Raw genomic sequence first — 24,711 nt, forward strand, 5'->3', positions numbered from 1 at the left:
ACTAGCGAGTATGTGGCCCATACGTGCTTTATTCACCCAACAGTACGTCTCATTCCATTACTGACAAGGTTATGTTGCTGATGAATGATGATTCCAACTGGGATTATGTTCAAAGTGAGTCAATAACCACGAGCATTTAAACTGGCTTAAAGGATGAGGTGAAATCGCCGCTAGTTACTAGGAGACCAGTGGAGTTGGGCTGATTTGCTTGGGAGTGGCCCCTTTGCCAGCAGAGTGCACAGCCCGGGTGTTGGGCAGGGAGGGTATTGACTGTTTCGGCTGGAGGAAAAGCTTTAACAGATTTTGAAGCAGTGCTGCAGTACAGCAGGACCTGAGGGTACTTGTGCATGAAACACAAAAGGATAGTATGCAGGTACAGCAAGTGATCAGGAAGACCAATGGTATCTTGGCCTTTATTGCAAAGGGGATGGAGTATAAAAGCAGGGAAGTCTTGTTACAGCTGTACAAGGTATTGGTTAGGCCACACCTGGAATCCTACGTGCAGTTTTGGTTTCCATATTTACGAAAGGATATACTTGCTGTGGAGGCAGTTCAGAGAAGGTTCACTAGGTTGATCCCGGGGATGAGTGGGTTGACTTATGAGGGAAGGTTGAGTAGGTTGGGCCTCTACTGATTGGAATTCAGAAGAATGAGAGATGATCTTATCGAAACGTATAAGATTATGAGGGGGCTTGACAAGGTGGATGCAGAGAGGATGTTTCCACTGGTGGGGGAGACTAGAACTAGAGGGCATGATCTTACAATAACGGGCCGCCCATTTAGAACTTAGATGAGGAGAAATTTCTTCTCTCAGAGGGTTGTGAATCTGTGGAATTCGCTGCCTTAGAGAGCTGTGGAAGCTGCAACATTAAATACATTTAAGACAGAAATAGACAGTTTCTTAAATGATAAGGGGATAAGAGGTTATGGGGAGCGGGCAGGGAAGTGGAGCTGAGTCCATGATCAGATCAGCCATGATCTTATTGAATGGCGGAGCAGGCTCGAGGGACCTTATGGTCTACTCCTGTTTCTATTTCTTATGCTCTTATATTTATGTGTGTTCCTGTCCTGTTAGTCCCTACAAAAGGAAGTAAATTGAAGCAAAGTGGTCCCATGGTAAAACAAAAAGAAAGACTATCATTTATGCAGAGCCTTTCACACTCTCAAGACATCCCAAAGCGTTTGATAACCAATGAAGTACTTTTGAAGAGTAGTCACTGTTGCAATGTAGGAATTGTCCTTGTTTGAATAACAAACCCCACCCCATACCAATATACAAAGACATGTGCCCCCTACCTTCACTACCATTCCTAAATGCCCCCAACACCAACGTTCATCTGTCCTCGCTGCACAATAAATCATAATTAAACATACGAAAGAAGGCGCAATTAGTTTATGTTCCTGCTCAGCATGTGTCCCTGCATCAATGTTTGCTTCCCTGGTACTCTGTCCCAATCATATTGTAGGGTGTGTGTGTCATCTATGACCTAATTTCCTGCTCCTTCTTAGTCTCACTTCAGTGGAAGGAGAAAGCATGCTGTTCCTCAATGGTCCCCTCATGATTTGGCTGTGGCACAGGCCCTGCTTCTGTTGGTTCATGGGATGGTCCTGCCACTACTGCCAGCACCTAGGCATCTCTACCGGTTAACTGCTGCTGGGAAGAGTGGATCAGGTCTGTCCCTGATCGGTGTCCTTGTCCCTTTCTTTCCTGCCATACCAAAGCTGTCAGTTCCCATTTGCAGAAGACCAGTGATCTGTGTGGGGTCAAACTCTTGGACAGTACAAAGAAGCATAAAGCCTGTCAGCAAGGTATTTTCAAGCCAATCTCTTGGCCTTTGTAGAAGTAAAGGTCTTATGTAAATTAAATCTCAAGCTTCAATAGCAGCACATCCAGCACTCGTGAGCAAAACTGGATCAGTGCTTGGACCCACTGTCCTTGGGGGCTTCCTTACAGGATATGCTGGAGTTGCCAATAGCTCAACTGTGCTTTGCAAGCCTCCCAAACTCTTTCACATATCTTTACAGATATCAAAGCACCACTGCTGAAGGCTCTTTATTATTCCATCCGGGATGTTCTGAAGATTCTCAAAGGGTTGCATGGAGAGCTTCTGCTGATTAATCAATGCAACTCAGTAAGCGTCCCATGCGAGGTATGAATCACTGAGTCCCATAGCGGCTGCCCCGTTGGTCCTAGCCATCCATTCCTCTTGTTGCTGTTTGTTTACTCCACCTCCATTTACTCCTGCTCGCTGTTTTACCTGGGGCTCCTTCCCTGACACCGCCCCTCCTGCCATCCTCCATTTAATTCCCTTGACGTGAATGTATCTGAGTTGGTGCTTGCGGGATTTGAGGTACTTAATATGTGATGGGGCTACGGGCCACTTCCTAGTGGTGCCCGCATCCTTAATAATGGAGACCCCTACACAGAGAGAAAGGGGAATATTTGGTAGCAAAGCATCTGCAATCAATGGCTGTCAGATTGTCGTAAAAACCCAACAGGTTAACTGATTTTATTTAGGGTAGGAAACCTGCTGTACTGACCTGGTCTGGTCTATAATGTTACTCCAGTCCCACACCAATCTGGTTGACTTAACAGCAGAAAAAAATAACATTTTTAATGCTGCACCACTCTGAAGACATCTGCATGGACTATATATCCACCATGGAAGTTAAAGTATGAGGCTGATAGTCGTTGAAGAGAGGCAGGTGGCAAAGTATTCTTTGTCACATTTGCCTGCTTAATATTTCACATCAAAAATAATTAATTGGATGTGAAGCACTGTGGGATATCCTGACGATGTGATAAGGTGCTATAGAAATGCAAGTTCTTTCTTTCTAGTGAAGAGTACCACCAGAAAATCTGCAGTAACAAAACTGTGGTGAATTATTTCTCCTTACTTAGTGAAAAAATAAAGAAAATGCCAGCTCTTCAACCCAGTCGGTGAGTCACCTCTGGAGTGTGCTGAACATGTTGCGATGACCCACACCACGACTAACAGAGAACAGAGAGTCGGGATAAATGCTTCATTCTCTGGTTGGCAACAAGTAACTAGTGGGGTGCTGCAGGGATCAGTGCTGGGACCGCAACTATTTACAATCTATATTAATGACTTGGAAGAAGGGACTGAGTGTAATGTAGCCAAGTTTGCTGATGATACAAAGATGGGAGGAAAAGCAATGTGTGAGGAGGACACAAAAAATCTTCAAAAGAACATAGACAGGCTAAGTAAGTGGGTAAAAATTTGACAGATGGAGTATAATGTTAGAAAGTGTGAGGTCACTCACTTTGACAGAAAAGAATCAAAGAGCAAGTTATTATTTAAATGGAGAAAGATTGCAAAGTGCTGCAGAACAGTGGGACCTGGGGTACTTGTGTATGAAACACAAAAAGGATAGTATGCAGATACAGCAAGTGATCAGGAAGGCCAATGGTATCTTGGCCTTTATTGCAAAGGGGATGGAGTATAAAAGCAGGGAAGTCTTGCTTCAGCTATACAAGGTATTGGTGAGGCTACACCTGGAATACTGTGTGCAGTTTTGGTTTGTGTTGTATATGCTGACTATGGATATACTCTATGTGTAGTCACTGTGAGATTGTATAAGATGGAGACTTGTTTACCTGATGCACTGTCAATAAGGTTCACAACGTGTGCATACCTGCTGACATCACTAGAGGGTATAACTGGTGGAGACCGGGGATTCCTGCCCTGGTGGCAGGGCCCTGTACAAAAGGCTGCACACCATGCTTGCAGAGCACTCTGGAGTTTGGAACAAAGGACCAAGGTCACTATAGTTCAAGTACAACACATTACCTTGTGGAGTCATTCATAAGTACACTATAGACATAACAGTTTCCATATTTATGACAGGATATACTTGCTTTGGAGGCAGTTCAGAGAAGGTTCACTAGGCTGCTTCCAGGGATGAGGAGGTTGACTTATGAGGAAAGGTCTACTCATTGGAATTCAGAAGAATGAGAAGTGATCTTATCGAAACGTATAAGATTATGAGGGGGATTGACAAGGTGGATGCAGAGAGGATGTTTCCACTGATCGGGGAGATAAGAACTAGAGGGCATGATCTTAGAATAAGGGGCCGCCCATTTAAAATAGAGATGAGGAGAAATTTCTTCTCTCAGAGGGTTGTAAATCTGTGGAATTCACTGCCTCAGAGAGCTATGGAAGCTGGGACATTGAATAAATTTAAGACAGAACTCGACAGTTTCTTAAACAATAAGGAGATAAAGGGTTATGGGGAGCAGGCAGGGAAGTGGAGCTGAGACTATGACCAGATCAGCCATGATTTTATTTAATAGTGGAGCAGGCTCGAGGGGCCGTATGGCCTACTCCTGCTCCTATTTCTTATGTTCTTATGTTTTTATGTAAACTCTTTCACAAGTGCTTGGAAAAACACAGTAACAAAAAACAATCACATCTGCCATATTTACATCCAAAGGCAGAGCAGTTATCTAGCGTTTTAGATATTTCATCTGGCACTCCCTCTCTAATGGCACTGTGGGAGTACCTTCTCCACATGGACTGCAGTGGTTCAAGAAGGCGACACACCACTACCATTAGGAATGGGCAATAAATACTGGCCTTGCCAGTGACGCACACGTCCCAGGAACTAATAAGTTTCTTAAATCACTAATTAGCCTAAATCTCTTAATACTTTGGGCTGGAAATTCCCCAACCTTGCGCCAGGTTTTTTGGCAGTATTTCGCCGTTTCAAGTGGAAAACGGTGCGGTGGGAAATTCCCTGATGTCTTGCGCCGTCAGTTTTGAAATACCGCTGGGGAGTGGACCGCCGGCGTGCAAGGCTGGAAAAAGCGCTTTCGCCCGATATTTGGCTCAGCGGTGACCCGTAAATGGGACCAAAAAAAACGGTGAGGAAAACCTGTTGGTGCAGCCCTTGGAATGGTGGTAAATATGAAACCTGCCAAAAAAGGGAAGTGAAAGTTTTTATTTTTAAATTATTTTGCAGAGATTCGCTAGAAAAGGGTCTTGTGAATGTTTTGTGATTTTTTTATTTTTTGTTATTTGGAATTTTTTTTGGGGTGTTTTCCCCCCTCTCTCGGCCCAACTTGCAGCGATATCGGCCTCGGAGAAAAGTTGCAGAAAATTCGCAGTTTGCACCATGAATCCTCGTGCAATGCCGATTTTTCCCTCTGGCGCATTTTTTTCTATTTTTTCCCAAATGTTAGTCCTCGAAATCATAGCGGAATCATAGCAGTATTTTTCTGCCAAAAAAGCTGATATGACCCAAAACCAAGTTTCTAGTCCTTTGTTTCTTAGGTAATGCCAGATAATTTAGTCTCGGTCTAACTATGTGTGTGGTGCTTTATTAATTCGATCCTCCTCTGTACTCTCATCTTTCATTCTTGCAGTTCCACCTCAACAATTGATGTTTCAACAAAGAAAAATGTTTTTTGAATTCGTTCAATCGTGAGAATAGAAACATGGAAACATAGAAAATAGGTGCAGGAGTAGTCCATTCGGCCCTTCGAGCCTGCACTGCCATTCAATGAGTTCATGGCTGAACATGCAACTTCAGTACCCCATTCCCCTTGAACCCCCTAGTACTAAGGACTACATCTAACTCCTTTTTGAATATATTTAGTGAATTGGCCTCAACAACTTTCTGTGGGAGAGAATTCCACAGGTTCACCACTCTCTGGGTGAAGAAGTTTCTCCTCATCTCGGTCCTAAATGGCTTACCCCTTATCCTTAGCCTGTGACCCCTGGTTCTGGACTTCCCCAACATTGGGAACATTCTTCCTGCATCTAACCTGTCTAGACCCGTCAGAATTTTAAACGTTTCTATGAGGTCCCCTCTCATTCTTCTGAACTCCAGTGAATACAAGCCCAGTTGATCCAGTCTTGATAGGTCAGTCCCGCCATCCCGGGAATCAGTCTGGTGAACCTTCGCTGCACTCCCTCAATAGCAAGAATGTCCTTCCTCAAGTTAGGAGATCAAAATTGTACACAATACTCCAGGTGTGGCCTCACCAAGGCCCTGTACAACTGTAGCAACACCTCCCTGCCCTGTACTCAAATCCCCTCGCTATGAAGGCCAACATGCCATTTGCTTTCTTAACCGCCTGCTGTACCTGCATGCCAACCTTCAATGACTGATGTACCATGACACCCAGGTCTCGTTGCACCTCCCCTTTTCCGAATCTGTCACCATTCAGATAATAGTCTGTCTCTCTGTTTTTACCACCAAAGTGGATAACCTCACATTTATCCACATTATACTTCATCTGCCATGCATTTGCCCACTCAGCTAACCTATCCAAGTCACTCTGCAGCCTCATAGCATCCTCCTCGCAGCTCACACTGCCACCTAACTTAGTGTCATCCGCAAATTTGGAGATACTACATTTAATTTCCTTGTCTAAATCATTAATGTACAATGTAAACAGCTGGGGCCCCAGCACAGAACCTTGCGGTACCCCACTAGTCAATGCCTGCCATTCTGAAAAGTACCCATTTACTCCGACTCTTTGCCTCCTATCTGACAACCAGTTCTCAATCCATGTCAGCACACTACCCCCAATCCCATGTGCTTTAACTTTGCACATTAATCTCTTGTGTGGGACCTTGTCGAAAGCCTTCTGAAAGTCCAAATATACCACATCAACAGTTCTCCCTTGTCCACTCTACTGGAAACATCCTCAAAAAATTCCAGAAGATATGTCAAGCATGATTTCCCTTTCGCAAATCCATGCTGACTTGGACCTATCATGTCACCTCTTTCCAAATGCGCTGCTGTGACATCCTTAATAATTGATTCCATCATTTTACCCACTACTGAGGTCAGGCTGACCGGTCTATAATTCCCTATTTTCTCTCTCCCTCCTTTTTTAAAAAGTAGGGTTACATTGGCTACCCTCCACTCGATAGGAACTGATCCAGAGTCAATGGAATGTTGGAAAATGACTGTCAATGCATCCACTATTTCCAAGGCCACCTCCTTAAGTACTCTGGGATGCAGTCCATCAGGCCCTGGGGATTTATTGGCCTTCAATCCCATCAATTTCCCCAACACAATTTCCCGACTAATAAGGATTTCCCTCAGTTCCTCCTCCTTACTAGACCCTCTGACCCCTTTTATATCCGGAAGGTTGTTTGTGTCCTCCTTAGTGAATACCGAACCAAAGTACTTGTTCAATTGGTCTGCCATTTCTTTGTTCCCCGTTATGACTTCCCCTGAATCTGACTGTAGGGGACCTACGTTTGTCTTTACTAACCTTTTTCTCTTTACATATCTATAGAAACTTTTGCAATCCGTCTTAATGTTCCCTGCAAGCTTCTTCTCATACTCCATTTTCCCTGCCCTATTCAAACCCTTTGTCCTCCTCTGCTGAGTTCTAAATTTCTCCCAGTCCCCGGGTTCGCTGCTATTTCTGGCCAATTTGTATGCCACTTCCTTGGCTTTAATACTATCCCTGATTTCCCTTTTTAGCCACGGTTGAGCCACCTTCCCTTTTTTATTTTTATGCCAGACAGGAATGTACAATTGTTGTAGTTCATCCATGCGGTCTCTAAATGTCTGCCATTGCCCATCCACAGTCAACCTCTTAAGTATCATTCGCCAATCTATCCTAGCCAATTCACGCCTCATACCTTCAAAGTTACCCTTCTTTAAGTTCTGGACCATGGTCTCTGAATTAACTGTTTCATTCTCCATCCTAATGCAGAATTCCACCATATTATGGTCACTCTTCCCCAAGGGGCCTCGCACAATGAGATTGCTAATTAATCCTCTCTCATTACACAATACCTAGTCTAAGATGGCCTCCCCCCTAATTGGTTCCTCGACATATTGGTCTAGAAAACCATCCCTTATGCACTCCAGGAAATCCTCCTCCACCGTATTGCTTCCAGTTTGGTTAGCCCAATCTATGTGCATATTAAAGTCACCCATGATAACTGCTCCACCTTTATTGCACGCACCCCTAATTTCCTGTTTGATGCCCTCCCCAACATCACTACTACTGTCTGGAGGTCTGTACACAACTCCCACTAACGTTTTTTGCCCTTTGGTATTCTGCAGCTCTACTCATATAGATTCCACATCATCCAAGCTAATGTCCTTCCTAACTATTGCATTAATCTCCTCTTTAACCAGCAATGCTACCCCACCTCCTTTTCCTTTTATTCTATCCTTCCTGAATGTTGAATACCCCTGGATGTTGAGTTCCCAGCCCTGATCATCCTGGAGCCACGTCTCTGTAATCCCAATCACATCATATTTGTTAACATCTATTTGCACAGTTAATTCATCCACCTTATTATGGATAATCCTTGCATTAAGACACAAAGCCTTCAGGCTTGTTTTTTTAACACCCTTTGTCCTTTTAGAATTTTGCTGGACAGTGGCCCTTTTTGTTCTTTGTCTTGTGTTTCTCTGCCCTCCACTTTTCCTCATCTCCTTTCTGCCTTTTGCTTTTGTCTCCTTTTTGTTTCCCTCTGTCTCCCTGCATTGGTTCCCATCCCCCTGCCATATTACTTTAACTCCTCCCCAACAACACTAGCAAACACTCCCCCTAGGACATTGGTTCCGGTCCTGCCCAGGTGCAGACCGTCCGGTTTGTACTGGTCCCACCTCCCCCAGAACCGTTTCCAATGCCCCAGGAATTTGAATCCCTCCCTGCTGCACCACTGCTCAAGCCACGTATTTATCTGCGCTATCCTGCGATTCCTACTCTGACTAGCACGTGGCACTGGTAGCAATCCCGAGATTCCTACTTTTAAAATGCAGTTTAATTCTAAATTATACTAGTAATGGTAAAATGGATTTAAAATACTAGAAAATAACAGACTAAAATTCATTGACAGGAACCCAATGTGTTAATCCCGTCTCCAATGGATGATAATGCCACAAGACATTCTCACCGTGTTCCATTCATTGACCTCTCCTCTGATTTCACTTTGAAGATTTTTTAAAATTCATTCCTGGAATGTGGGCGTTGCTGTCGAGGCCGGCATTTATTGCCCATCCCTAATTGCCCTTGATAAGGTGCTGCTGAGCCGCCTTCTTGACCCGCTGCAGTCCCTGTGGCGAAGGTACTCCCACAGTACTGTTAGGGAGAGAGTTCTTTCGAGAATAAGCTCGAGTTATCAGCAGTTAGCCGTGCCTTCACAAGAAACCAGTTCTCAGAAAGCCCAGATCCTGTACTGTATATTAACCAATTTCGCGCCGAAATCTAGCAAAACAAGATGTGATGTTGCATTGAGTGCAATGGAAATTGTTGAAAGTGTTGAGGATGGTTGCATGTGAATAAGCTCAAACCATGCGAGCCTTGGATGAAAAAATACTTCACTGCCCTGTCCGGTTCCAGTTCGGCAGCACCTCAATAACATTCAGACAAAGGCCTTTCTTCTCATGGTGCAGATGATTTTGCCGTGTTGTCAGCTCATGTTTCCAGGTGACTCTGATAAATGATGAACCTACAGCACTGGTGAACTGCAGCCAAGTCTATTACAGGCACCCAAATTGTTTTGTTGTTCCTCACACAGGTGACTTTCCTTCTAAACTACTGCGCAATTGTGTTCATTAGATTGTCGGACGTGACCAGCTTGGAGGTCTTTAACTATTGCAGCACCAGAACTAAGCCGAGACGATTGGTGCAGACTGAAATTTGCTCCAGATCTCGGGCTGCTTAAATCGGTTAATAGTCAATGATAAAGTGTACATCAATTCTGGGCTTTAGCACATCCATTTTGTTTATTGACTCAACTCGAATTCAAATATTAAAGAATATGTTGATATTTTAATCCATACTGAGCTTTGGATGAGTTTTCTTATCCAGATGGAATTACACCACTGCTGTGTCAGATAATATAACCGCCTGTGGCAATAGTTTCCAGGTTCGATGCATCAAAATGCATTACAGAGTGTCCTGGTTGCATATATGTTTTGAAAAACCTATATTTAGAGCCCTCTCACTTAGTTAACGGAAAAAATAGATTTTGGATATTAATTTTTGTAATGTGGGTACTGCCTGCAATGGGATCCAGGAGGGAGAAGGAATCAACCCAGAAAAAATATATCGGGCATATTAATACAAACTAGTGCAACATTAAATTTAAAGCATTAAAAATAGAAGGGGACAGAGTGGGGAAGCGACAGGAAGAGTGGGGCAAGGGATGTACAGATATAAAGTGTTCACTGAGCTACTTAACCAGGTCACTTAACATAGGACACAAGTACAAAATTCACAAACCTCATGCTTTCGAAAACATTGGAGAGATCCGTGGGGCCATGTACAAAAGTCGTGAATATCCACTTCAGATCAAAAGATGATGCTTTTGTTACCCGCTCTGGGTTAAGCAATGCCTCGATTTCCAAATTTTCATCCTTATTTTCAAATCCCTCACTGATCTGGCCGTTCCCTATCTCTGTAATCTCCTCCAGCACCACAACACCCCCCCTTCCCCTCCCGCCGAGATGGCTGTGCTCCTCTAACTCTGCCATTTTGAGCATAGAAACATAGAAACATAGAAACATAGAAAATAGGTGCAGGAGCAGGCCATTCAGCCCTTCTAGCCTGCACCGCCATTCAATGAGTTCATGGCTGAACATGAAACTTCAGTACCCACTTCCTGCTTTCTCGCCATACCCCTTGATCCCCCGAATAGTAAGGACTTCATCTAACTCCCTTTTGAATATATTTAGTGAATTGGCCCCAACCACTTTCTGTGGCAGAGAATTCCACAGGTTCACCACTCTCTGGGTGAAGAAGTCTCTCCTCATCTCGGTCCTAAATGGCTTACCCCTTATCCTTAGACTGTGACCCCTGGTTCTGGACTTCCCCAACATTGGGAACATTCTTCCTGCATCTAACCTGTCTAGACCCGTCAGAATTTTAAACGTTTCTATGAGGTCCCCTCTCATTCTTCTGAACTCCAGTGAATACAAGCCCAGTTGATCCAGTCTTTTTTGATAGGTCAGTCCCACCATCCCGGGAATCAGTCTGGTGAACCTTCGCTGCACTCCCTCAATAGCAAGAATGACCTTCCTCAAGTTAGGAGACCAAAATTGTACACAATACTCCAGGTGCGGCCTCACCAAGGCCCCGTACAACTGTAGCAACACCTCCCTGCCCCTATACTCAAATCCCCTCGCTATGAAGGCCAACATGCCATTTGCTTTCTTAACTGCCTGCTGTACCTGCATGCCAACCTTCAATGACTGATGTACCATGACACCCAGGTCTCGTTGCACCTTCCCTTTTCCTAATCTGTCACCATTCAGATAATAGTCTGTCTCTCTGTTTTTACCACCAAAGTGGATAACCTCACATTTATCCACATTATACTTCATCTGCCATGCATTTGCCCACTCACCTAACCTATCCAAGTCACTCTGCAGCCTCATAGCATCCTCCTCGCAGCTCACACTGCCACCCAACTTAGTGTCATCCGCAACTTTGGAGATACTACATTTAATCCCCTCGTCTAAATCATTAATGTACAATGTAAACAGCTGGGGCCCCAGCACAGAACCTTGCGGTACCCCACTAGTCACTGCCTGCCATTCTGAAAAGTACCCATTTACTCCTACTCTTTGCTTCCTGTCTGACAACCAGTTCTCAATCCACGTCAGCACACTACCCCCAATCCCATGTGCTTTAACTTTGCACATTAATCTCTTGTGTGGGACCTTGTCGAAAGTCTTCTGAAAGTCCAAGCATCCCTGATTATAATCGCTCAACCATTAGTGGCTGTGCCTTCTGTGCCTAGGCCCCAAGCTCTGGAACTTCTGCCTAAATCTCTCCGTATCTTTACCTCTCTTTCCTCCTTCAAGATGCTCCTTAAAACATACCTCTTTGATCCTGCGCTAACTTCTACTTATCCGGTTCGGTGTCAAATTGTTTATCTCATAATACTCCTGTGAAGCGCCTTGGGATGTTTCACTACGTTAAAGGCGCTATATAAATACAAGTTGTTGTTGTTATGCTTATATAAGTTGATATTGAACAGTGTGTGCCAACATCCCCATGTAAGGGGTATGATGTCCATATATCGGGACGATTGACACCACTGAACACTGAATATTTTGAAATGATCGAAAAGCCATCAACCTGAAATATTAACTGTTTTTTTCTCTCCACAGATGCCACCTGACCTGCTGAGTATTTCCAGTATTTTCTGTTTGTAATCAACAAAATCATACCTTTAAAAATGTCAGATCATATCGTCTTTTACAGATTATAATGGAAAACAGCCATCAATAGCTGAATAATGGAATTCTTTCACCGAGCACAGCCTATTATCTGCAATGTGCAGTAGACGTCGCAGTTTCCAATGCTGGTTAACTGGATTCAAAATAAATGCCTTTAAGCCCTCTGAATAAAATTGTTGTTTGCCTTTTATATACACAACCTGCTGTGAATTGACACAATGGAACACATAATCCAGCTCAGAAATAAGCAGTGCTGTAGAATGAGTGCGAGCCAGGCTGAATTACACTCCCAGCACAAATGGAGTCGGTGGATGCTGAAGGAACATAGAATGGCTGCATCAGTATGGTTCAATTTTAAAGATCTTTAACAAGGCGTTTCTCTAGCCCATTTAAACACCTGGTGCTGGATTTTCCGGTCCTTTGCGCTCCGGGTTTCACCCCGAAGCGGCGTGAAAGGCGGCATTGAGGTCTCCTGCGCTCCGTCGCGATCCTCCAATCCGGTTTTGCGGTGGCGCTCAGCAGCACCATCGGGGAGAGCTGCGCTTTGTGTGCAATGCCTCTGCGACACTGGAAGGAGTTTTGACTTTTGCCCCATCCGTCTGCCCGGAAGTTATCATCATCATAGGCAGTCCTCGAAATCGAGGAAGACTTGCTTCCACTCTAAAAGTGAGTTCTCAGGTGACTGTGCAGCCCAATGCGGGAATTACAGTCTCTGTCGCAGGTGGGACAGACAGCGGTTGAAGGAAAGGGTGGGTGGGGAGTCTGGTTTGCCACATGCTCTTTCCGCTGCCTGCGTTTGGTTTCTGCATTCTCTCGGTGACGAGACCCAGCGCCCTCTCGGATACTCTTCCTCCACTTAGGGCGGTCTTGGGCCAGGGACTCCCAGATGTCGGTGGGGATGCCGCATTCTATCAAGGAGGCTTTGAGGGTGACCCCGAAATGCCTCCTCTGCACATCCGGGGCTCACCCGCCGCGCTGGAAGTGCACCCACAATGACCGCTTGGGAAATCAGTGCGGTCCAGCATAGCCGGTGGCACAGAGAAAGGCAAAGTACTCCAAAGGTAAGTGCGAATCTTTGTTTTTATATTTTTTTTAGCGATTTGTATTGTGCTGGTGTGGGCAATTTATTTGGAATGTTTTTGTGTTTTTTTAAAGGTTCCCTCCCCTTGCCAGGCCTCGCTCGGAGAGCACATGTCCGGCTCTTTAGTTCGCGAGTTTCCCATCCTTGCGCCACGAAAAGTGTCCAACACCTCCCTTAGCACTGCACCCCCTGACGCAGGGCCCAAAGGCCGAAACTTCGATTCTAAAGCGCAAACTAATCCTGGCCGCTAACTTTCCCGCCCCGCTTCTGTTTTCACCCCGAAAACAGAGAAGCCTAAATTCCAGCCCCTGGATTTTTTTTTGTGCCTTCCAGTTTGTATTTTTAACATCAAAAAGCGGGAGAATATCGTGTAGGGGGTGGAGCCCAAAAAAGAAGGGAATTATTTCAGTGAAAATCGGTTTTTATCTTAAACATTGACAAACTTCAAACAAATTATGTTCTGGTTAGTTTAGGCCCTTCTTCTGCATACGCACAGCTGAAGAACCCCTCCAGAAATCCACTGAAGCATCCGAAATCTCCAGGAAGGAGCATCAAATTAAAGCTTGTAAATTGAACATAAATTCAGGGTATGAATAAGATTTGCATTTTGGCCTATTCCGTCCAAGGGGGAAGGGCTGGAGAAGTGTCCAGTCCAGGTAAAATGTAATTTTTAGTGAGCCTGAGTGTATTAAGCAAGTCTTTTTTAAAGAGATTGTAAAGTATATTCGCATCATTATGCCTGAAATGGACTTCTCAAGATTAACCCAAAGCTTGAATTTATATAGTGCCTTTCATATCCTCAGGCCTTCCCTTCACAAGCTCCTTACAACCAATAGATTATGTTGGTAGCGCAGTCACTGTTATTATGCAAGTTGCCACAATCAGAAAATGAAATATGTGAACAAAGGATCTGTTTCTGGGGGTGTTGGTGGAGGGAGGAATGTTGGCCAGGCCAGTCAAGGAAGGCCCGGCTCTTCTTGAAATAACAGCCAAAACTTTGCCTACCTGAGCGGTCTGGAGTGGCTGGTGGCCATCGTGGGCGGAGACCCCACTGCTGGCATCAACCAGCTGCTGAAAACGACTTTCCCTTAATAGGACTTATTGAGCTCACTCTGCATGCTACCTGGCCCAATTGAATGGTGTGGGTATGGTGACGTCATCAATGACGCCTTTTCAGCTGGGATCTTTGAAGAGGCCAGGGCCTCATTGAATTTGAATGTTGATGTAACGTAATGCTCTCAGTGCACTACAGCATTGGCGTGCTGCATACTCTGACAATGACTGCACAGAGGCAGAGGGCTGCACCCAGGTTCTCTGATGGCTTCCATTATATGCTTATGGAGGGAGTCAGAGCATGCAGGGAGGTCCTCTTCCATTCTAATGGGCAGAAGAGACCTGCCCAGGACACCATAATAGCCCACTCTAAGGTATCCACCTGTGAGTATGCTCACAGATTTGGCTGTTGCATTGTGAGTGGCTTAGCCAGTCACGTGATGTTCACAAGACTCAATAAAACCCCAGTCAGTTGGGTCTAGGTCATCCATGATGAGGCATGCAATTGTGAGCCTAGTGGATGAATTGTAATGTGTAGTATGATTGTTAAACCTTTGTTCAATAACCAACTAGTTCTTAATAGCAATGTGTTGCTATGAATTCTTAAGCAAAGATCCCATGAAGCAAGTACATTGCACCTGATTGCAGATTGCAAAGGAGGACACAAGCAGAGACGTGGTCAGGAGGACCTGGGTGCAGTGGCATGAACATTTCATTGATCTCAGTAGATCAGGAAACATCACACTCACCTTCATCCTGCTGTGCCTCTCATCATATCCCTATTACTCTGCCTTCCCAACCCTACCCCTGCACATCATTACTCACACCAACACACCTTGCACATCCACCTATCCCTTTCTCTCCATCGACATTGTCACATCCCCATCTCACTAGCCACCCCTTACACTCGCCCTCATCTTAGTGCAATCATACTAACTGTTATGTATTGAATAAAGAATCTGACCAGATACTGTGAGCTCAAAGTAAGGTGTGACCATAGTCCTTTATTACAGATCTCCAGAGTGCCTCTCCAGCCTGTGGGGCCTCCTTATGTACAGGTGCTCCCAAGGGATTGTGGGATCACTTGAGACTCCAGGGGATGAGCCCTCTGGTGGTTAAACAATGTATTTACAGGTTTACATATATAACACTAACTAACAACACACAAGGAGGCCACTTAGCTTTGCCACCCCACTCCATCATAGTCTCCCTCTAAAGATCTAACACATCCATTCCTTATACTTATTCCATCACTCTCACTCAACCTCCTTTCAGGAAAAGAGAGTCCAAAATAAGGAGAGGGGGAGAACCGGCAGTGGCCCTCCAGCATTTGCAAATTTTACAACAGCAGAGGAGGCTGCTTTAGAAATATCTGGATTTGCCGAGCAGCTGGAGGTGGGAGACAGAGAGAGCAACCTGGTGACAACATTACATATCATACAGCTACATGGCATACATCACTCACTCATGTGGGAACAGGTGTCAGCAGCCAATGAATGGTCATCATGTCATGTACTCATTCTTCATATGACTTGCCTAACTCATCTCCTTAATCTCCCACAGGTCCATCAAGAGGTCCCTCGCCCCGACTCTCCAGGAGGAAGAGGACAGCGATGCCTCAGAGGAGCCTCTGAGGGCACAATGTTACCAGACATAAGCGCACCCAGCACCAACGCAGATATGCACACCTCAATGGGTGCCATGCGAGATAGAGTAATGTTGTCACCTGGTGTCTCACAACTCTCAAGTGAGCAAAAGCAGATGTTGGAGACAGGGACAGCAGTGGAGACACTTTGCTGGAGGGTGCAGGACACTCCCAGCTCTGCTCAGCTGCATGCAGAAGCTGAGCCTCGGGGGCCATCCAGAAAGATGGTGATCGTAGAGGTGCAGGAAGAAGTGCAGGAGGCTCTGACAGGTATTGCGAGTGTGATGTCTGCAATTGTTCAGAGAATGGAGGAGTCTATTTCCAACATGAGCACCACTGTGTTGCAGACGATCGTGACTGTAGGCTCCTCCATGGATAGGATGGCCATCTACGTGGAGCAGCCAATCAGCTACTCAGAGAGAACATGGTCTCTATGGAGAATAGATGACTGTCTATGGAGCATAGGTGGCAGAGGCTCATGGATCTCCTGTTGAGGGGGGATGTCAGAGTAGATGTGGGTCCTCATGGACCCGACTGATGTGCAGCAAGGTGCTCTCCAGCTCTGGCAGCAATGAAGTGAGCAGTTTTCTGATGCCTCTGCTGAAGCCAAAGGGCTAGCGCCTCACAGAAACATGCAGAAGAGAAAGATGTCACACAGGTAGATTCACAAGGGTAGCCACTTTGGTGTTTTGTCCAATGTTTATGTAAAATTTCCATTAATGTGCTGTCACACATAAAAAACATTGGTGTGCACCTTTGTAAGTGGTTTAGTGAGTTGCAGTGAATGGTGTGACATAGCGGTACTTCCAGCAATGGTGGTGAGTGTGAAAGGAATGGCTTGGTCATTGCAGGGATGCTTCATTGTGTTGCTGTAGGGTGGTGCCAACCTGGTGCATCATGTGGCAGCCATATGAGTGTACAGCATCAAGTGAAGTCAATCTGGCCAGGGTGAAGCCCAAGCTGAGACAGTATAATTGGCATCCATGCTCATGGAACAGATGGCAGGTGAAGTAGCGATGACAGAAGCAATCTGACAGAAGCAAGAGGTTCTTCAATGAGGTGACACTGGATGGGGACTTTGCTGGAAAGACTGCAGCCTGCAGAATCTGTGCTGGGAATGCCGTCAGCAACAGCTTCTGCTGAGGAAAGTGAGCATCAGTCAGTTTGGAGTTTTTTTTACTACATTTGATGCTGTCAACTAATCAGCTGGAGCAATGGCCACTGTGATCCTGCCTCAGGTTGACAGATATGGTCTCTGAGCAACGTGTTTCCCTTGGCCATCCAATTAAATTTAAAAGGTAAGGTGAAAGCAACTCTTAAGTATCTGACAACAAGCTACAAGTATTTCACCTGGAGTACTGCGTCCAGTTTTGCTCTGCGTATTTAAGGAAGGATATATTTGCATTGGAGACTGTTCAGAGAAGGTTCACTAGGTTAATTTCGGAGATGAGGGGGTTGGCATGATGATGAAAGGTTGAGTAGTTTGGGCCTATACACATTGGAGTTCAGAAGAATGAGAGGTGATCTTATTGAAACTTATAAGATAATGAGGGGGCTCGACAAGGTGAATGCTGAGAGGATATTTCCACTCATAGGGGAAACTAAAACTAGGGGACATAGTCTTAGAATAAGGGGCTACCCATTTAAAACTGAGATGCAGAGAAATTTCTTCTCTCAGAGGGTTGTGGAATTCTCTGCCCCAGAGAGCTATGGAGGCTGGGTCTTTGATTATATTTAAGGCGGAGATAGACAGATTTTTGAGCGATAAGGGAGTAAAGGGCTATGGGGAGTGGGCACGGAAGTGGAGTTGAACCTATGATCAGATCAGCCATGATCTTATTGAATGGTGGAGCAGGCTCGAGGGGCCAAATGGCCTACTCCTGCTCCTATTTCTTATATTCATATATTCTTTAAATTGGGTTGCCTGCCTCTGCTGGTCGGGCCGGGTCCAGGCTGACAGATATGCTTGGGGGAAAGGCGCGTGGGAGCGGGATGACAGCGGATTCCTGACCCACTCCCAAAAATAACAACTGTCCCACCAGATCCATCTCCGATCTCGCCTGCTACCACCCCAGAAAATTCCGGGCACTATCACAGGATCTTTTACATGCACCTGAGCAGAGAGACGGGTCCATGGTTTAATGTCTCATCTGAAGGACGCCACCTCCAACATTGCATCATGTCCTTCAGCCCTATAGTGAAGTGTCACTCTAGATTATGTGCTCAGATCCTAGACACCATTCCTATTTTTGCCCTATCCTGCACTGTAGTCTTGGCCTTCACTCAGGATACTCAGTGTGTCCAATTGGAAAACTTAAGTCTAGGCCAGTATTCAACACATATTCTGAACCACACACCTATGAATTTAAATTCTGATCTTAAACCCTTGACAATCAATGGTTCATTGCTGCTGCGATCAAACCATTCTGGGCAACTCAGGAAGGTATCATAGGCAGTCCCTCGGAATCGAGGACAACTTGCTCCCACTCTAAAGTGAGTTCTTTGGTGGCTGAACAGTCCAACACGAGAGCCACAGACTCTGTCACAGGTGTGACAGACATTCGTCGGGGGAAGGGGGGGTGGGTGGGACTGGTTTGCCGCACGCTCCTTCTGCTGTCTGCACCTGACCTCTTCATGCTCACAGCGTTGAGATTTGAAGACGCCCTCCCGGATGCACTTTCTCCACCTCGGGCGGTCTTCGGCCAGAGTCTCCCAGGTGTCAGTGGGGATGTTGCACTTTACCAGGGAGGCTTTGAGGCTGTCCTTGTAACGTTTCCGCTGCCCACCTTTGGCTCGTTTGCCATGAAAGAGCTCTGCATAGAGCAATTGCTTAGGGAGTCTCGTGTCTAGCATGCGAACTATGTGGCCTGTCCAGCGAAGCTGATCGAGTGTGGTCAGTGCTTCAATGCTGGGGATGTTAGCCTGGGCGAGGACACTGATGTTAGTGTGTCTGTGTGTCTGTCCTCCCAGGGGATTTGCAGGATCATGCGGAGACATCGTTGGTGATATATCTCCAGCGACTTGATGTGTCTTTTGTAAGTTGTCCATGCCTCTGATCCATACAGGAAGGCAGGTATTACTACAGCCCTGTAGACCACGAGCTTGGTGGTAGGTTTGAGGACCTGGTTTTTGAACACTCTTTTCCTCAGGCGATCAAAGGCTGCACTGGTGCACTGGAGGCGATATTGAATCTCCGCATCAATATCTGCCTTTGTTGATAAGAGGCTCTTGAGTATGGGAAATGGTCCACGTTGTTGAGGGCCGTGCCGTGAATCTTGATGACTGGGGGGCAGTGCTGTGCGGCGAGGACAGGCTGGTGGAGGACCTTTGTCTTACAGATGTTAAGCGTAAGGCCCATGCTTTCATATGCCTCAGTGACTACATCGACTATATCCTAGAGTTCAGCCTCAGAATGTGCGCAGACGCAGGCGGTCGTCCGCATACTGTAGCTCAACGACAGAGGTTTGGGTGACCTTGGACCTGGCCTGCAAACGGCATAGGTTAAACAGCTTCCCACTGGTTCTGTAGTTTAGCTCCACTCCAGCGGGGAGCTTGTTGACAGTGAGGTGGAGCATGGCAGCGAGGAAGATTGAGAAGAGGGTTGGAGTGATGATGCAGCCCTGTTTGACCCCGGTTCGGATGTGGATTGGGTCTGAAATGGATCCGCTGGTAAGGATCACGGCCTGCATGTCGTCATGGAGCAGGCGAAGGATGTTGACAAACTTTTGGGGGCATCCGAAACAGAGGAGGACGCTCCATAAGCCCTCACAGTTGACAGTATCAAAGGCCTTTGTAAGATCGATAAAGGCCATGTATAAGGGCTGGCGCTGCTCCCTGCATTTTTCCTGCAGTTGTCGTGCTGCAAAGATCATGTCTGTTGTCCCCGTTGGGGACAAAATCTGCACTGTGACTCCGGGAGGAGCTCCTCGGCCACAGGGAGAAGATGATTGAGGAGAACTCTAGCTACAACCTTCCCAGTGGCTGATAACAGGGAGATTCCCCTGTAGTTGCCGCAGTCGGACTTGTTCCTCTTTTTAAAAATGGACATGATCACTGCATCTCTGACATCTCCTGGCATGCTCTCCTCCCTCCAAATGAGAGAGATGAGGTCATCTATCTGCGCCAACAGCGCCTCTCCGCCATATTTTAGCACCTCAGCAGGAATTCCATCCGCACCCATAGCCTTGTTATTCTTGAGTTTTATGGCTTTTCCTACCTCGTGCAGCGTTGGGGTTTCACTGAGTTGGTGGCGGGTCGTGTGCTGCAGGATGGAGTTGAGAACACTCGCGTCAAAGGCAAATTCTCGATTGAGGAGATCTTCAAAGTGCTCCTTCCAGCGGGCCCTGACAGCCTCGGTGTCCTTGATGAGTGTTTCCCCGTCCCTGGCCAGGAGTGGGGTGGGGCCTTGGGAGTTTGGAGCGTAGGTGGCCTTGACTGCAATGAAGAATCCTCACGTGTCATGGCTGTCGGCTAGTTGTTGTATCACCTGAGCTTTCTCCATCCACCACCTGTTCTTTAGGTCCCAGGTTTTTTGTTGGACCTCAGCCTTGAGCCGTCTGTAACGTTGCTTTGTAGCTCCCAAGGAAGGTGTATTGGCCTTGGCGGAGGTGCAGTGTAAATTCACCAGAATGGTACTGGGGCTTAAATTATGAGGATAGGTTGCATAAAGTTGGTTTGTAATCCCTTGAGTATAGAAGATTCAGGGGTGACCTAATCGAGGTATGTAAAATGATAAAGCGATTTGATAGGGTAGAAGAAGAGAATTTATTTCCTCTGGTGGGGGAATGCAGAAGAAGGGGCATAACCTTAGCATTAGAGTCAGGTCATTCAGGGGTGAAATCAGGAAGCGCTTTTCACACAAAGGGTAGTAGAAATCTGGAATTTGTTCCCCCAAAAGGCAGTGGATGTTTGGATAATTGGAGATTTCAAGACTGAGGTTGATAGATTTTTATTAAGTAAAGGTATCAAGGGTTATGGAGCAAAGGTGGGTAAATGAGGTACAGATCAGCCAAGATCTAACTGAATGGTGGAACTGGCATGAGGGGCTGAATGGCCCTATGTTCCAACGTAAATGACTGAAGTTATACTGTCACCTTTGCACTCCACAGTGATGCAAAAGCAGTTGCGCAACAGCATCCTTCATCTTTTATTGACTCACATGGAATGTTTCTTTGGGATTTACAGGCAGGGTTAAAATGTTTGTTCTGGCGAAAGCTCTGATTTTATTATTGATCAGGAAAGTTGACATTTCAGGCGTTTTACTTCCGTTCCTTTCCTGGCAAAGCAAAGGTGCTCAGCGAGACACTTTTAACTCTGAGAACTAGGGGAAGCCTTATCAGCAAATTGTTTGATGAAGAGTGGTGAAAATCCACAGTCCAGTCATACTCCAAAGATAAGTGCTTTGCAACAATTTATCATTCAAGGATATTTGAAAGCTTTTACTTTTTCTGAAACCACCAGGTAAGTGCCTTGCTATTTCAATCACCCATTAAATCGCTATTAAAAAATGACATTTGAGAATTTTCTTCTTTTTCTCTGATTTTCATGTGACAGATACTTTGTCAAATAATTTTAATCCTATTTGTTGTTATCAAAATATTTCTTTGTTACATTGCTTGAGGTGTTTCAATTATTTTTTTTTCAGGATGCGTATTTTATCTCCGAAATCTTAAATAGCCCCAATCTTCTGAAACGATTTTGGAGATGTCGAAGGAAATGTGTGTCAAGCTCAAAATGATTCGGCTAACGTTGTAACTCACAGGGGGTTAAATTCTGGACTGCCCACTTTTGGACCTCCCAGCCCAGCGTTAGTACCCCACGCACAAATGATGAGTTGCGAGGAGCCCTGGATATTGGACCTTGGACCTCATCATAATGAAGATGGCGGGAAGAGGTAGGGCCTCTAAATCTGGGCCATTGCTTGATAGTGCTGGCTGCCTTGCAGCAAACAAATGTTGCAGCAGGGACTTGAAGCAGGTATTAGGCCCCTTACTTGCATGTACAAAGGGCCTAATACCTGCTTCATGCGTAAGTAAAAGACACCTCTTGTTTGTCCTTGCCCAATATGGCAGGTGGTGCATCTCAGGTCAGGTGTGCGCACAGTTCCTGCCTGCCATTTTGGGGCCTTAAGAGGCCTCATAGTGCCTGAATATGGGATCCTTGTGGCCTAATTTAACCCCCACAAGCTGTTAGGTAAAGGTAAATTACACTCTTATGTGTTCAAATAATACAGCCTGCACTGCCTGAAGCACCACCGCTGCAGTACTTTGGGGCGCTGGGGTGACGTATGATCAGGTGTAGCAGCCTGAGGCATATTCTACAACCAATGCAATGAGTGCAAGTAAATGTGGGCAAGATGTGTATTGGATGCCAACAGGCCATGCATCCACTCTGCTCAAGTCTCATCATGGCCCCAAAACTAATTGTAATGTATGTGCTTCAGGGGTTCTTTGCTTAAGAATTCATAGCATCACATTGCTATTAAGAGCTAGTTGGATTATTAGCAATAGGTTTAACAATCACACTACTCATTACCAGTTCATTCCACCAGGCTCACAACCACCTGCCTCATCGTGCATCCATCCCCTGAATCCAGCTGGCTGGGGTTTTATTGAGTGTTGTGAACATCACGTGACTGGCTAAGCCACTCCCAACTCAACAGCCCCATAAACCTGTGAGCATCCTCACAGGTGCATACTGTCATGTATTCAACCAGCATTGTAACCCATGTATAAACTGACCTAAATTGTACACTGTGAGAACACTGACCACTAGGTGGGAGACACTCCTAACCTGGACCTTCAGGTATAAAAGGGGAAGCTCCACCCACCTTCATCACTTGAGTGCTAAGGAATAAAGGACAGGTCACAGACTGACCTTCTCTCAAGCATGGGCCTCGTGTGCATTTATACTGTGTAGTAAGGACATATCAATGGCGACGAGAAACTGGGATTTAAACCACGCGAGCATGGCCACGAGCAGAACAGACGAGAGGTACTGTGTTAAGGAATGGTTGGGACAGAGATTCAACATTGTTAAAGCAGCACACAGTTCTCTAGGCAGACAAGGGCAGTCAGGCATGCCCCAACATGTAGTCGAACCCAGAGGGGGAGTTCGACAGAGACAATGGCAAGCTGAACAGCGATTCACGCCATTGCAAGGGACAATGCGGCCAGTAATGGGGCCATCAACACCTGTTAATGGTGCACTCAAGGATAATAACAGGGGCAGTCAGGGACGATCGACTGGCAAGGAACCTTTTGTTTCAAACCGCAACTCATGCTGGAGGCGTAGAGGCATACATTCAGCCGGAGTTTGCAGAGATGAGCAAAATACCTGCAGAAATTGCAGAAATGGACACTGGGGGAAATCGCTGGAAGCTGAAGTTCAGCGAGTTCACGTGGAGCACGTATACAGTTCATACACCAGGACGCCACCGATAATGATGAAAGTGCTCCTCAATGGCATCCCAGTATCAATGGAGTTAGACACGGGGGCCAGCCAGTCCCTGATGAGTATCAAACAGTTCGAAAAGTTGTGGGCATCCAAGGCCAGGAGGCCAAAATTATCGCCGATTGACGCACAGCTACGGACTTACACAAAGCAGATCATTCTGGTGCTCGGCAGCGCCACGGTAGTCGTGACCCACAAAGATTCGGAGAACAGGTTGCCACTCTGGATTGTCCCAGGGGACGGTCCCGCACTACTGGGGAGGAGTTGGCTTGCTGTCATGAACTGGAAATGGGGCGATGTCAATGCAATTTCCTCTGTGGAGCGAGTATCATGCTCACAGGTCCTGGACAAATTTGACTCATTATTTCAACCCGGCATTGGCACTTTCATGGGGACCAAGGTACTGATTCACATAAACACAGACGCCAGACCAGTACACCACAAGGCCAGAACGGTGCCGTACGTGATGCGGGAAAAGATAGCAGGCGAATTGGACCGCCTGTTGAGGGAAGGCATCATCTCGCCAGTCCAATTCAGTGACTGGGTGAGTCCGATTGTGCTGGTGCTCAAGGCAGATGGGTCGGTCAGGATATGTGCCGATTACAAGGCCACCATCAATCGGGTGTCACTCCAAGTCCAGTACCCGCTACTGAGAGCGGAGGACCTCTTTGCGACGCTATCCGGTGGCAAACTTTTTTCAAAATTGGACCTGACCTCAGCTTACATGACCCAGGAGTGAGTCAAAGAAGCTGACCACCATCACGACACACAAGGGGTTGTTTGAGAACAACAAATGTCCGTTCGGGATTCGCTCGGCCGCCGCGATCTTCCAACGAAATATGGAAAGCCTCCTCAAGTCGATTCCAGGGACGGTGGTTTTTCAGGACGACATCCTCATTACGGGTTACGATACTGAAGAACACCTCCACAACCTGGAGGAGGTGCTGCGCAGACTGGACCAGGTAGGTCTGCGACTGAAAAAGGTGAAGTGCGTCTTCCTAGCTCCAGAGGTAGAATTCCTGGGGATGAGGGTAGCAGCAGACGGGATCAGCCCTACTGCATCCAAGACGGAAGTGATCCAGAGAACACCCAGACCCCGTAACACGACGGAGCTGCGTTCGTTCCTGGGGCTCCTGAACTATTTTGGTAACTTTCTTCCCAAATTGAGCACGCTGCTAGAGTCGCTACACGTGCTCCTACGCAAAGGTCGCAAATGGGTCTGGGGGGACAGCCAGGAAAGGGCTTTTAATAGAGCACGCAATTTGTTATGTTCCAACAATCTGTTAAC

The sequence above is a fragment of the Pristiophorus japonicus genome, chromosome 11, assembly GCF_044704955.1.
Source record: "Pristiophorus japonicus isolate sPriJap1 chromosome 11, sPriJap1.hap1, whole genome shotgun sequence".
Classification (NCBI taxonomy): domain Eukaryota; kingdom Metazoa; phylum Chordata; class Chondrichthyes; family Pristiophoridae; genus Pristiophorus; species Pristiophorus japonicus.